Raw genomic sequence first — 16,068 nt, 5'->3', positions numbered from 1 at the left:
TTTTTGAGATTTTTTTTTTTCCCCCATGTCTGCTCCTCGACCAGACTCCTTTGACAAAAACAGAAGATTTATCTCACAGAAGAAAAGGTAACAATGTTTGCTTGTTTAGTGCAGTGTTTTAAAAGGATCAGTTTGAATCCACTGCAAACACTCTGTTTTAGCTCCTGTCTCTTTAAGGCTCTTCTGATTGGTCAGCTCACGCATGCCTGAGACAGCACCGCTCACAACAACAGAGCAGCTGTGCTAAATCACTTCTTGTCCTAAAGTTCACTGAATGTAAAACCAGCAGCTACAAATAAATGATGCAAATGTGTGACTCCATGACCTACAGTAGTCTGATTTCAGGAAGTCAAGGAATTAAAGGCGAGACTACTGATGAGGCGTTTCAGGGGCTGTGTTTTCTGTGGGAGAGATTAGCTCCTGTTGGTGCACAAGAATCAAAAACAGGAAAGGAAAAAAAAATGAAAAAGTATAACAAGTCTCCTTAAAAAAAACAAAAAACAAAACTATTCCTTTAGTGAGAACGACAGAACAATTCCTCCTGACCCCACCCTCAGTACTTTTAATCCTTCCTCCCCCGGCAGTCTCCTCCTTCACCTCCTCCTCCACCTCCTGCCTGTAAAACGAGCTCCTTAGCGCTCCTTTTAATACTGCTTGAGTGTGCAGTCTTTTTAACGCGCTCTGGCGTTCGCTCCTCTCGCGTGCCCTCTGTCAACAGTAAACTTTCTGAAAAGCGAGCTTAACAGGCCGTGAAAGGGCGGCACAGATGGCTACATCCTAGGTGGTAATTATCAACCACTTCCTCCCAACACACACAAAAAAAGGAAACAAGCGAAGGTGTTGCCGTCAGGTCAACTGATGCCGCTGACACATTTCGTAGGCTCTCTGGCAGCGAGCTCAAAAGCGACGTACAGGAGAGGGGCCTTCTGGAGCCCAGACAGCACGTTGACAGTGTCACAGGTCAAGTACAGCCATAAGAGGATGATTTCTGGCTTCAGTGCACATCAGCCAGACGGAGATCTATATTAAAACACAATTCTGGTCGGCAAGAAAATGACACTTTTTTTCCCCCCCACTGCACTATACTGCAGGTGCTGCTTCAGCTCGGTGTCCCATCTCGTTCAAGCTGAAGATCTCTAGAAGTATTTTAATTGCATTCTAATAGGTAGCTCTGATGTTGTGTAATGTACAGTAGACAGGCAATAAAAGCCAATTAGTCTGAAAGCGGTTCATTCGGCACGAGGTGTTGGTAATGGCCGGGTTTATGCACACTCGACGAGCGCGAGGCTGTTTTTTTTTTTTGTGAAGGGCTTAACCATTTATTTTGCTGTAGATCTATTAAAATTGAAGGTGACAGCTAATTTGAATCCTCTTTAATTTGGGGGAAATTTAATACACTACAAGGTGATAGGCGAGGCTCCCCCTACCTCCGTACAAGCCGCCCGCCGCATGCAAAAATATGTAAATGCTGCCCGTATTAGAATCTTTGTCTGGTTGTCATTCTCACATGGGGCACATCAAAGCCATATGACCTGATTTTGCACCTGCTGTTTAATTAAATTTACAAGACAGACACAGTCTCCACTCCCGGTGATATACAAATCTGGCTTTATTACCCCGGCACTGTAATTTACAAGGCAATTTACTGCTGGGCGGTAATGGTGCCTGCCAAAGTGCTCCCTCTGAAAAGATACACAAACATGCACAACAACAACTTATCCCATTTCCCCTCCTGAAGATGGGACCAAGAATGCCAAGACCGCTCTATAAAATGTAACCACAGGCCTGATGATAGTGCAGAGGCCCACAAGGCATCTACTGTAGGTTTTCGCAGTACCTGCCTCAACCTTCCACTTGGTGGACTATTCAGTACCAAATAAACATAGACTGATTTAAAAAGAAAATTAACAACTTCTCATAGAGAGCAACCATTACTAACAGTGAACCCTCCAGAAGCAATAGTTATTCATTTTTGGTGTCAAGACTCCTCGCCTCGTCACTCCCTATAAGCATGCACCAAGCTCAGTATTAATGCGGTTTGAATAAGCAGCTCTGTGCAGCAGCTTCAGCGCTCTGGCTTCTTGGCTCTGTAGACGGAAGCTACAGACTTTTAGAATCCAAACTAATTTAGAATTTGGGTTGTGTCACACTCACACATGTACTATAAGGAAAAATCCATGGAGAAACATTTTTGTCTTTCCGTGGGGATGCAGACATATACAAAAATGGAGATTAGCATATTGCAGTAACTAAGTAGATTACATGGTGTATTGCATACTTTGCATACTGCAAAATTACAGACTTATCAAGTTAAATACCCCAAAAATTAAGTATAGTAATTTGAGTAGTTGTGATTAGTTACTTCTACCCCTGCTTCTCATCTTGACAACCTGTGCATGTAGGTGTTCGACCACCACTTTTATTAATTCTGGTGCCTTCAAAGCCTACAGGTGGATTCTGGGATAGGAGCGGGGCTTAAGAAATGCTACATATAGCCAGCAGCTATCATAAGCATGGCAGAAAACAGAACCAGCTGCAGCAGCCACTGCAAAAGTAAGTGTAAGTGAGCACTGCAGCAGCAACACACAGCTGAGGAAAAGAGTGAGTGGAGCATAGACGGCTCACATATAGCAGAGTGTGTTGGCTGAATACATTTGAAAACAGCATCAGAGTTAGCAGTAAAACGGCGGCTCAGCAGTTTGTATCAAACTGCAGTGTGAAGACAAGTAACAGCAGAATCACTCGCCAACTTCTGCAAAAAGACTCTTTCAGACTTCACATCGACCCCCGCATAGCGTGACGTATATGCACTTGTATGTTCTTACCCTTAGCACTTAAATTAAAGCACTTCTGTACTTAAGTTCTCCTTGATAATGAGCGGCTACCTTGCTTGGACGAGGGCTTGAAAATTGTTTCTATTTTTTTCTTTCTTACTTTATAGACAGTGATTTGGTGTGGTTTCTTTCTTGTGACAAATGTACTTATTTTTAAGTCGCTTTAGACAAAAGTGTCCGCTAAATGCCCTTAATGTAAATGTAAACATAGACTTCATGGGATACACAAAAACATAAATTTAAATTTAATTGTGTACATTGATAATAACTTAACTTAAATACTAAAAAACTCAAAAAAACTCAAAACTCATTTGGCTAGCTGTCATAACAATGCTACACTTTAGGTTGTGTGTTCTTATTGATGATTCGCCCAATAATCATTATTTTCTCAGCTCCCTAACATTGTATTTATCCTGTGTTGCAGAATGCATCATTTTGTTTTGCCTTATGTACTTATGCATGTTTGCTTTAAAGATATTTTCGTTGAAAACATTCAAACATTAGCTAAAATTACCAATAGAATGTGAAGAAATATCAGTTTTGACATTATTTCTTGAATTGTGTGGCACAGATATTTACAGATGTTAGCATGCTAACAAGCTAGCCCCAGCCAGTCCATGTCTTGTGAAATGACACAAAGCTCCCAGTCTGCATCGCTAGCTGCACAGCTAACTGAGCAAACTAGCTAATGGCATCTACAGTTAGCAGTTATTTTAGTGATGTGCTGCACCCTATTTGCTTTCAGTTGCTTTCTTACATATTGCACTTCAAGGGCCCATGTGTAGAAGATGAACATTTCAAACTTTAGTGCCTCCAAGTTGCAGAGTTGAATAGGACAATAAATGTAGACACCAAATTATTTATTGCTAAAACAAAGTGACTGTTCTGATTTTGATACAAGGGAGATTATTAGACTGAGGTGATATCCTGTTTTATGTGTAAGTGTGTATAACAAGGAATTTTCAGTTCATCCTTCTATGTCCTGGTTCTGTCAGATTAAGGGGTTTGAAATGCTGCAGGTTTGATTGTAAAGGTGTGCATGCATATACAGCGTGTGTGTGCGTGTGTGTGTGTGTGTAGATTTGCAGTTGCATGTGAATCGGAGACATGCCCCTGGTTGCAGTAGAGTGTGCATCTCAGGCAATCCATAATAGATGATGAAATTTGGCAAGCCGTCCAGCCTTATGGTCCTTTCCTCCTCCTGCAGCTGCTTGTTTTCCCAGAACTCATCTGTGCTGCTGACCAAGAGTTGTGTGCGTATGTGTGCATATCAGAGAGAGAGAGAGAGAGAAAGACAGAGAGAGAGAGAGAGAGAGTCTGCGTCCGTATGTCACTGTCTTTGCCCACAAGCACTCCACGAGCATCTTTCCATTCCTCAATATGTCAGACTTGAATATGAAAACGGGCAACTTTTTCATCACTCAACCACCATGTGCACATATGGCCACAAAGCTGATGGTGAATGTCAAAGTTGAGTGGAAAGGCCAAGGAGCAGTGACAGAGTGACAAAGCACCGCAGACTATAAATCCAGGCCACGCTGTGGTGACAGACACTGATCACAGTCCCGCTCGAGGGGCTAACACGCCGATGCTAAATGTGGTCATTTTACAGATGTAATTTTGCTTGAGAAACTGACAAACTATAGATTTGCAATCTTTCTGCACCTCCTGATTTTCGCTTAGGGTTTTTATTTTCCTTTTATCTTGTTGAAGGAACAGACTGACATTTAGCGAAATCTGATTGTCCACTTTCTTGCCAAGGGATAGATGAGAAGATTGCCGCCACTCTCTTGTCTGTCCAGTAAAACAGGCTACTGCCAGCAGCTGTTGGCTTAGCTTAGCTTACCATAAGACTTTAAACAGGGGGAAACAGTTAGCCTGGCTATGTTCAAATGTTTTATTCGCTGTGTTGTTTAATAGGGACGATGGGTTTAACGTAGCTCCAACACAGGGAATATAACTGATGTGCTCATGTTCCCAGATCTTCCCAATTACTTCTGGGAAGACACAAAATGGACACAAAACACTTTCACAATAAGGTGGAAAAGTCTCTTAAGTGAAATTAATGGGTTCAGAGAGCGGGTAAAGCCTTTGCCTGCTCCCCAGCGTGCAACTTTGCTCAAGAGTTGTTGAGGATGGTCATTGATGTATTGTTGCAATTTATGAAGCATCGTCAGCCGGTACTGTGGCCTCGGGCCTTTTCCGGACAAATTGTTTCAAAGTCATTGACCCACAAAGTTCTGAGTTTCTCCCTGCGTAGTGCACTTGGATCCATACAAACGGCGGTGAGTAGTGCGCCATGATTGATGGGATAGGCTGGGCCGGTAAGGTGGGATGCCTGTGCGCAGGCTGTACAGCAGCTGTTTCCTCCGAGCTCGAGAAGAGCAGAGACAGAGAACGAGTGTGCGAGCGAGAGAGAGAGAGAGAGAGAGAGAGAGAGAGAGAGAGAGAGAGAGAGAGAGGTCGAACAGAGAAGTGAAGGGAGGGCAGAAGGAGGACGAGGAGAGAAAGCAAGCCTACCTTCCTCTTGCCCTTCAGGCAGACCAGGTGTCTGCGGCTCCACGCTGAGTCGTACCACAGAACCTGGCACGGCTGCTCCAAACAGGTCCTCCTCATCGTTCTCCCCTTCCCCAAGGAGGGCCGCAATTAACACGCGCACGCACGCACGAACGAACGCACGCACACACGCACGCTCTCACACACACACACACACAGAGCGCACAGTGTATAGAAAACATGCCGAAAATGACAACGCTGCGAGCCACAGCACATGGAAAAGGGAAGAAAAAGAGTGAGAGACAGAGGGATGGAGAAAGGAGAAATGAGGGGGAAACAAAAAGAGAGAGAGGGAGCCAGAGAGGCACACCGGAGAGCTTGTTTTATAAAGGTGCAGGTGCAGGATTTGAGTGACTGCCAGGCTGCACTCTCTCCTCTTGGTTCCATATTAACGTTGTCAGCTTTTTAGCTCCCCTCTTCCTCACCTGCACTGCTCCATTCCTCAGCGCGTTCTGCTGTTCCGCTCGTTTTCAAGCGCTCCCCTCACACCCGGGCTCTACAGGAAACACAGAGGGAAGTTTGGCAGAAACTTTGAGCCTTGCAGCCATGTTTTTTTCTTTTTTTTTTTTTTTTTTCCTTTTCCACTTTTAGAAATATTTGAGAAGTTCTGGATGGAAACAACAAACATGCTTACGTTTTCAGCACACCACTGTTGGCCAAGGTCAGGGAGAGCGCACAAGTTTTGACGAGATGTTACTCGTGTCTGATGAGTCAGCTGAAGGAAGTGTGAGATTGTTAATAATTAAGCACCTGTTTGATGTAGTTGTACAGACAGGACACTAAAGTGGTGACTTATTTCTGATGTTGCATTGAAATTATTAACCAACAATATAGACAGCTCTTACATTACGTTTTTTCTGAATCTATAAGAAATACATTCAAGCTGCTTAGAGAGGTAATTGAATGATATCGGGTGGTACTTTTGGACAGATTACAATTTTTGGGCTGTGAACAATACAGTCACATTTTTTAACATGCCAATTTTGTCCGCAAACAGTTGCTATTTTACACATCCGCTAGTTATGGAGCAACAATTGTAGTCACGTTTCTGGCCACAAGGAGAACACAAGTCCAATACTCGCCCTTCTTTTAGCTCCATTTTGGTCTTCACCAACTCCTGAGAGGAAGATTTGTCTATTTGATGCCAGAAAGCACACAGTGGGTTTTTAGAGCTTTTTAAACTTCAAAACTATAGTAGCTGAAGGTCAAAAGCAACATATTTAAAGACACCACACAATTTCACAAAACACATTTTGTGAAATGATGCTGTGTTTTCCAAAATGTTTTGCTTCTGAATTGTCACATCTAGTGAAATGTTTTTGTGTTTTGTGAAATGTGTTTGTATTTTGTGAATCGTCGGTTTGTTTCATGAAATGTTGTGGTTCTGAAATATTGCGTTTTGCAAAATGCACTGTTTTCACCCTCATGGCCACCGTAGAAAATAGCTACTGGGTGTTGGTCCAAACCACACTGAGGAAAGCAGTGAGAGTCAACCAAAACAGTAAAGTAGTGGAACATGAAAAAAGCCAAAAGATGATATAAAGTACCCTAAAACTGAGGCTTTAGGCGATACATTGGTTGATAAGTGTATATTTGCCACTACAACCAACCATTATAACATACAGTACAAACAGGCATTCACTATTTTTAGACCCATTGTTTATATAAGCATACAATACTGATTTTGTCCACTTTCATGTCACTTCAGTTTGCACGATTCCTTTCAGGTCAGGCTAAAAAGTTTATTGAAATAAAAAGATGTTTTTTTTTTCTATGGTCAGCACCTGTTTGCACCCACACTAAAGAACAGCTGGCAGTACAGAGACGCCTAACCATGGGTCCCTTTGAATAACATCCCAGCACTGGCCAAATCGCATTGAATAGACCTGCGTGTGTGTCCGTGCGTGTGTATTATATCTCTAATCCCCAGATTCCACACTTCTGCACAAGCTGCTATTAGAACCCCAGTACTTATCTGTGTGATTAAGCTTTCATGTCATCATTTCATCACGTCATTTATTTATTTCCGTCCCTACAGATGTTTCCCTTTGTACGTAGAGCTATTTTTAATTAGTGAGACAGATGTCTCCCGTGACAAAAGCAAAGTTTTTAAATTTCACTGGAAGGCTCCCACACACTGCATGTATGCACACATGCCAACAATTATCCTGACTCGTTTTTGTTATTTTGGTTGATTATTTCTATGGAGAGGTCAAATTTTGAAAAATAGAAAGCGGAACGTGAGCCGTTAAGCTGTTGTGCGGTGATTTTCATTATTCAACATTTCTATGTATTTATTATACCTTATTCAAACCAGATTTGTTTGTAGCACGTATGTAATCAGATCTCTACCCAGATCGGCATAGATGTCGGGGGGTAGAATTTTTTTTTTGTCACTGATGTACAACATTCTAATTTTTTCATACTGATGAAGTGTTCCACTCCTCTGCGAGCTGTGAAGCCACGCTTAACAGAGAGCAGAACTTGGAGAGGAAAAAAGTTTCACAAATGGCCAAATGTCACTAATTAGTTTGAACTCTGCATTTTTGATGAAGCCAGTTGGTGTGGTGGGGTGGCGGCGTTGGCAGGGGGGGCGAGCGGGGAAGAGGGGGGAATTGGTGGGCTGTGCCTCAAAATGTAAATTAAACAAAAGGCGGGAGTTCACATGACAGCTTTGGAGGGGCAGGGCTGGAGCCTTCTGATTTTTTTTTTTTTTTCCGTGTGAGAAGGAGAACAAGTGGAGCACAGTGCACCAAACATTGGCACATGGCAAACAGCTCGGAGGCAGCGGAAGCAAAATAACTTCTGTTCTAGGGAACAACAAAGGAGGAACAAACAGCGTGGCCCACAACTTTTTGGTCCTTATTATTCTGTGATTTCGTAATCAAGAGGATGGGATCTGATCTACAAACCATGGACAGCTGGTTCATTTCCACCGCCGGGCCTTGTGGGAGATGTAGTTTCTTCTCTCAACGACATATGCAAATCCCAACTGTCCCTCCCCTCTCTCTCCATAATTGCCGACTTTTCAGCAACAGAAGGAGGCCCATTTGTGTGCGTGTGCGTGAGGCTGTGTGTCTGTGTGTGCAGCCTATGCTCTCGTCAGGGTCCAGCCTTATTTCAAGGGATAAATAAAAGATGCAGAGTTCTTCTAAAGGAGCCCGGCAGAAGGTAGACACAGACAGGCAGGATACAGAGGGATTCTTCAGAGGAATCTGGGCCACGCATGGCGTCGCATCGATTCTCCGTTCTGGGCTTCTCGAAAAGGGTTCAAAAACACTGCATTGTGGGGCCGCAGATTGTGTTGCCTGGGCGTCCCTCAAGTGACATGTAAAAAGCCGGCCCCCCATCTGCCTGACAGATTTGTGCGGGCAGCCACTGAAAGCTTTGGCAGAGAGAGACAGGTGGGGACGGACAGACAGACAGACTGAAGGACGAGTGCCACTCATCACCCCTCAGCTGTCACCAGAGAGGAGGAAGTGAGGCTAACTTTGCTGGTGACAAGCTGCGGCAGACAAACAAAACAAAATTTGGCCAAACTCAGCAGCAAGTCTGAACGCGTGGAGCCTCACAGAATGACTGTGGAGCGCTACACCTGTCTATAAGGTCCTGGAAGCTCCATAGGGCAGGAAACAGACCTGCTGATGATACACCCCAACAGCCTGCACCAGGGTAAATTATGGTAATGGCATGCAGTCATCTGCCTGGTGCCATTTGACTCGACAAAAACACTTAAACACTCCATCTATTTCTCTAAGTGGGAAGCGGAGAGGCCATCTTGGATGGGTGGGCCTGTGGGTTTTTTGACAGGAACAGAGCAGAAGAAACCTAGTGACGCTACAGAGACATCCCACAGTCTGTTCAACACAGAGGCAGGCGGACATGCCTCCTCAAAACCTGCCAGGATAGATAAATGTGTTGTAATGCATTTAATATGAGCGCTCAGACATGAGAAGGATGTTTACTCCGAGCGCGGCTGAATGTGAAAATGGTGGCATTTCAAAAGCATTACTGTAGATATTCTTCTTCAAATCATTTTGAATATTTGGGTCTGTAAATTTCATTATACACTTGTTGTTGACTGTCACAACAACGAGTACATGAGATGCAGTGATTTCCTAAAAAAAAAAAAAAAAATTCTTCTTGGGAACTATGTTTTCTTGTTGAGATCTAAAGGAGAATAGCAATGCTGTTTGTGTAGCTGGAGCCAGGAAGCAAAATAGCAACTGGAAGCAGTGGGGAAACTAGCATGTGTAAAAACATGCATCTACCACCATCTTTAATGTTAAGTCATTTCAATGCTGTATCTACTTCATTCATCAAAAAAAACCCCCACATGTTCTGGTTGATTAGGGAGATAAATCTGGGCAAACAGGCAGCAGTAACCTCTCTAGATCTCTCAGCTGGTTGCTTGCAATCTCATATTGAGATTCACAAAGAAATTACATGTGTTAACTGGAATGGACATCTATCTGCCAAGGCCCAGCGGTCTCCTTTACTTCAGTGAAGTCGAATTGTACTCAGTCATAGCCAGTGTGTTGAATGTAGTGGTATTTAAAGGCAAGGTTCCAGACTGCAACCGACCGACGACCATGGAAACCACAAAAACATTGAAATGCTACCGTAAAAACATGGCAGTCTCCCCATGTAGGTTTTAAAGGCTGATGATTCTAAAGGTAACGAAAATACCACCTAACAAACACCATAATTCTTAAAATCAGGTGACTGATTTGATGTCTGCCAATATATCCTGCAAACAAATCGTAAACCCTGAGCTTTAAATGCAAATATAAGCGAGGCATTGGTCTCTGGGAAAAAAAAAAATAAAAAAAGAAAGAAAGAAATTAGGGAAGCTTATTTCCCAAAGTGTCAAAGTATTCCTCCAGAGCAGCCTATTCTTCCACATGCACACTCAAAAAACCCTTCCCTCGACAGATAACATTAGACATGCTTTTAGTCTGATCACATTAGGGTTGTTAAGGGCCACGATGTAATGACTGTTCAATCAAATCAATGCTCCCATTCAAACTCGGAATCAATAGCAATATGTTCTCATTACGAAATGTATCTTCTTGCACTGCTGAGCAGCTGCTCACCCTCTGGGAGCTTTCTCTTCTCCTCTCTATATTTGTCCCTCCATCTCGTTCTCTTCGTCCTCTCTCCTCTGAAACACTAGACAGGCCCATCCGAAATGTCAGACGGACAGAATCGATACAAAGCATGTCAGCGGCAGGTCCCCACTCTGAGTGTGTTGTCAGACTCTATATAAAGGGTCTGATTCAGTGGAATGATGGGCAGTGTCGGACTGCTATATCTCAATTGCTGGGGGGCCCACGTGATGCATTATTTTACAGTGAGGCACAACGCGAGACACATTATTATGCTCCAGGATATTACCTGAGCTAGTGCCATAAGAATACTCACATTTAATTAAAAGAAAGTAGTTTGAATTTCAAATACAGTGAAAAATGCAACAATATTTACAATTAGTATCTACATTTAAAACACTCATTCACCAATCAACGCTCGTATTTGAATTGAGTTCAGGCTTGTTATTAGATTTATTGTTGTTCCATTGCAACAACCTTTATGGGATGTTTTAATCGGATTGGCCCGAAAAAAAAAAAAAAAAAAATTCCTGGTGTGGCAGGGTGGAGGGGGGTTGGCTATTCCCAGTTCCCCGAAGAACCCCTGGCCATAACCCATTATTGAAAATGAGTCCCATTAACGCTCAATTTTCAAACCCAACACTGATGTCACAGTCTACTGGCACATGTTGGGAGCACACTTTGCAACAAGGTGAGAAGTTAAATCACAGGAGGTCAACTGTTTTACGTTGCTTTTTTCAAACCTATTATCAAAAAGTATGACCACTGGATTTTTGCCTCAGTGCTTTCTTTCTCAACTCCTTTATGGCCGAGGAAACACTGGCGTCGCGCAGTTCCAAATTTCATAATCAGCGCACCACTCAGATCTTTTCACATTACACATCCAATCAATTCAACACATCAAGGTGTTTACTTGTGTGGCCATTATATGCACAGGCGTGTAATCAGATCATGATAAGAAAAAAAAAGCAACATGAGATGATTTTAATTTAGATGCATGCATGCTTGAAATGGAAAAAAATTGTATAATCTGGTAATAGCTGTTCCGTATCAGCTGATATTGGTCACTCACCATACTTTCAATATCAAAGCTCTATTACAAAGAAACACAAAATGCGACACAATACATCTTACCCTCACAATACCCTGTTACATACGTAGATTACACGATACTTGACATGAAGTTTGAGAGCTCAGTCGAATCCACCCTTGACAATATCCATGGCAGACATTTAAAGCAAACATCAGAGGTGACGGAGGACTTCATCTGTGGTGTGAACGGCGTCTCTGTGAGACAGCAGAGCTGTATTTGGTAGTTGACATTTGTTTAGAACAAATGGACTCGTACCATATATTTGCTTTAAAAGAAGACAGATGGACGGGGCAAACGGCGAGCGAGCGACCGCAAGCAACACGTTTTAGAATTACATCGCGGAGGAACCACCTGCCTTTCCTTTCCTTTCCTTTCCATTTACATGTATATTTATGCTTTTCCATCCACATTATGCCGAATACTAAGAGGAGAAAAAAAAGAGCCACTGGGCCTAATTAAAGACCCTATCTGTCTTGTGCAGGGTGTCTACAGGAGGTATGTACTAACTACTCACACACATACACAAGCACATGCAAAACGGTTAATAATAAAAAGGAATAAAACTACAAAAAGTCAGCGGAAGGTAAAAGAGACCAAACATGAGCAAGAAAGAGCAGAGAGAGTACATCAGGCCATGGCTGGGTCTGAGGCTCAGTGCGGAGATAAATGTCACTTCTAACCCTCTGCTGGCCTGTGCAGCACAAACGGAGCGGCCGCTCTCCTCTTATCATCAGCTGCACACACATACACAGCCGCTCTCTCCCGCTCGCTCTAGAACAATTAGCTTTATGGAGGCTCAGAGCCTGTGAAATGTCACTCTGCCAGGTAAACTAGCTATTATATCACAAAGGCTGCAGCTGAGTCAATTATACAGCATAGGGAAGAGGGGTAAAGAGCAGGAGAGGAAGAGAAGGGCGCGAGAGCCGGGGCAATGAATTCATGAGTTCATCAAAGGAGAGGGCAGAGGGGTCAGCGGCGAGAGAGGGCGGGGAGGAAGCGAGAGAAAGAGGGGCCGAGATGGAGAGCGGTCCAGTAGGTTGTCAACGTTATGCTAATATGACATTTACATCAGAAGGGGGGCGCATCATCAAATCAAATAAGACACAAGTTTGGTTGAAAGGCTTCGAGAGTTATTGCTGAGGGTACTCACTGCACTGGAAGTTTGCTCGGGTGGTTTAAAGTTACGGCTAATAACATTCTATTTTATTTGGTCCTTGGTCATTTTTTATTGGAGCGTACAGCACAAACATTTTTTTTTTATTATTGCAGGTAATAAACATGCAAATACACAGCAGTGGTTGAGTTCCATCCTGTAGGATTCTCCTGTTGTTCTTCCTGAGATTTCTCTCTTTTTCCACAGTTTTCTTTTTGTGTTTTGTTTGTTGTTGTTCTGGTACCGATTATAAATCCCAAGGAGACAAATCTATGATTTTGGGCGTACGTAAATAAACTTTACTCGAAGCAACTTATTTTACAAGTAAGTAATATTTCCACATTTTGAACTCTATTAAAGTAAAAGTACAAAATTATGGGGCCCTCAAAGAGCTTGCAGACCTTGTGTCCTCCCTTGTGTCCTCGCTGCAGCGGCCCTTTGCTGCAGGCATCTGCCCTATTGCTCACCCCGTTTCCTATCAACATTCAGCTGTGCTGTCTAATAAAGCCATGAAAAGGCCTGAAAAAGTACATTTAAAAAATCTGCATCATGTGGGCAAAATGAAGCCTCTGACTCCCTTATGTCATATTATTGGCACATCATTATTTATACAGTGTCATCCTCTGATGACTTAGACTGAAGAGGCTCTCTGTTTTTGACTTATTGATCACTAAGCAAAGTAAAAGTCCAGCCTCTGCCTTCTAATGTCATGAAATGCCCTTGGATCCAAAGAGCACCTGTTTTGTTGAAAGATGCATTCAAGAAGCAGCACCCCTAAGCCAATCTGGCAGTTGCTTTTTTTTTTTTTTTTTAAATAAATGAGCAATCAGTGTTTTAATGCTGCAGCTGGTATTTTTTAAATCTAAGATGAGCACTAACTGACAACAATATTTAATATAGAAATCATATGTTTTGCTTTTAAAATCTTAAAAAGTAACTACTGACTATAACCATCAAATAAAGTCAATTTCTCTTTGAAATGTAAAGAAGCATAAGATGGGAATACTTAATTAAAGTCCAAGCACCTCCAAACTGTACTTAAGTTAATGTGCTGAAGGTATTTTACAGTGGGAATATGAGGGAGAGGTGAGCAGAGACGACCAAAAAACTACGAGTCGACTCCGCTTGTCACAAACGCTGTCCTCTCTGCAGAGTGACCAGATGGAGCTTGATGCTCAGGGCACACAAAGGTGGCCCCCGGGGGCCTCCCGTCCTCACCCCCTCACCCCTCCTCGCCCCTGAACTGGAGATCTGGCTGGGCAAAGGGACCAGTTCTCTGCCTCTTGCCTGCTGTGGAGGCCGCTCTCCCCCCTCCCGTCCACCCCTTCCCTCCTGCAGCGGACAGTGCCCAAATGCCAGCACGTCCCACCTGGGCCTAGCCAAGCCTGTCCCTACTGTCGGGGGGGCAGGCGTGACACGCAGCGTCGAGAGCACTCACCCCTGACGGGAACACAATGGCCCAAGGACTGGCTGGCTGACTGGGCTACGTACAGATAATACTGTTAATCGTGCAGAGTGGCAAACAGCTTCCCAGAACAATGAGAAACCGGCAGAGCAGTGATTGGAAAATATCTCCCACCACTACCGCACTCACCTCCCACGCACACATACGTGGACATACGCACATATGTACACTCACACAGATGTGTGCAGGGCCGCGCACGTGCATGCGTGCACACACACACCTCAACATGGAAAATTTCATTTAAGCTTGTAGCTACCTCTGAGCTGCTATCAGCCCAAGGTGTTTCAGCCTGATAGAGATGAGAAGAAAAGGAGATTCCTACCTTTTTTTTTTTTTTTTTTTTTTTACACACAGAGGAGTGTAAATCACCAGAAATCCTCCAGCCTTTTCTCTCTTATAATCTAAGTTGTGGAACAATGAACGCACATTTCTCTGAAATCCCAAATTTGTTTTCTTACTCTGCCTGGCCGTTGAAAGATATTATACACAAATATGTTGTAAGAGAAGATAAAGTTCTTCAAACATTTCAAAACCAAAATTAATATGCAACGGGTCCTCCACCGAGGAAATGTAGCACATCCTCTGCTTTGCTTCATGTGCGAGACCAGCGAGAATAAACAGCACCACTCGAATATGCAGTATGACTCGTGATGTAGGGAAACTGTTTGGTATTTCATTTAAAATACATCTTTAAAAAAATGACAATTGATATAGTAAGATCAAAATCCAACTGTGCATTAATACACTGTTCAGACGAAATTTCTATGGCAACCTTTTAGGCCATATGTCGTTTTTGAAATTTTCCAAACAAAGGCTTGACAGACACATTCAAGCTGAAGTATCTTTGGGAAATCATGATGTTGAGCACTGCAATTTCTCCTCGACACTTTCTTCATATATAACAGGTAGAGCTGCTATGTGGACGTTGTAACCAGGACCTGTTATCAAAGGCATATGGGCCCTAGTTGGCCTTCGTTACTACGTGTTTCTGAATTCGAGGTAATGTGTCTCCTCAGAGCTGTCGTCAGCCAGGAATTAGCTCACCACTGTTGTCACTTCTGTTTCCCCACAGCTACTCACCGGCACACTGATCTCACCCGGCCCCGAGAGAACCTGCGTCCCGTTGCCGCCTTCCAAAATGTATTCGTCTATAAGCCACATGGTCAATGAATTCCCATTCTATGACCACAGACCCCACTTTCTTCTCTGGGGTTCTTAGACCTGGTTGGGGCCGGGCCTCTCTGTGTGGAGTGTGCATGTTCTCTCCACTTGGCTCCTCTCGGGCTTCCTCCCATGTCCAAAGACATGCAAAATAAAGTTAGGTTAATTGTCCGTAGGTGTGAATGTGAGCATTAATGGTTGTCTCTCCCTGTGATGAACTGGATGCCACTTGAAATGCTGATTGCTTGATATGACAATTTAACCAAGAGACCTTTGTACAGTATATGTAAATTCATATTTGTTAAAGAGGTAACTTGTACTCTGGAATTATGTCTTAAATGTAGATTGTGGGATTTGCATCAAAAGCCATGGACCAAAAGATATTTCCATGAGTGTTCATGGAGTACGTGATGGTTAAAGTTAGTCGAAATGTTTTGTGCATCTAAAAAGTGTGCTCTCCTCTTCAGATCCAAAAGCTACGCAGTAGATTTAAATTCAAATATCTTTCATGTGGTTAATCTCAACTGAAGTGATATGTGGCAGTTTCACACTTGTGTTACCAGAGCGTGTATATCCGCAGTCAGTTTCTATTCAGGTAAACAACACTTGCTTGCCAGTGCAGAAGTGATATACAATAATTGTCTGCGCCATATTTCTGTATTTCTAAAGTTTCCTATGAGACTCCTTGCCGTGCTGTC

At 43.1% G+C, this 16,068-nt stretch overlaps 1 long non-coding RNA gene across 3 annotated transcripts in view; it reads right to left on the bottom strand.

Moving 5' to 3' along the window:
* Window positions 1-16,068, bottom strand: part of LOC119034294 — a 164,002-nt gene that overhangs the window by 8,744 nt on the left and 139,190 nt on the right. For all 3 annotated transcript variants that reach the window (XR_005079525.1, XR_005079524.1, XR_005079526.1), the window contains 2 exons: window positions 6,025-6,105; window positions 5,816-5,886 (listed from right to left, as the gene is read on the bottom strand). This is a non-coding gene — a long non-coding RNA (uncharacterized LOC119034294). The remainder of the gene's footprint in view (window positions 1-5,815; window positions 5,887-6,024; window positions 6,106-16,068) is intronic.

The sequence above is a fragment of the Acanthopagrus latus genome, chromosome 16 (genome assembly GCF_904848185.1).
Source record: "Acanthopagrus latus isolate v.2019 chromosome 16, fAcaLat1.1, whole genome shotgun sequence".
NCBI lineage: Eukaryota > Metazoa > Chordata > Actinopteri > Spariformes > Sparidae > Acanthopagrus > Acanthopagrus latus.
Note: the sequence above shows the minus strand (reverse complement) of the source record. Positions and strands in the feature narration are given on the sequence as shown.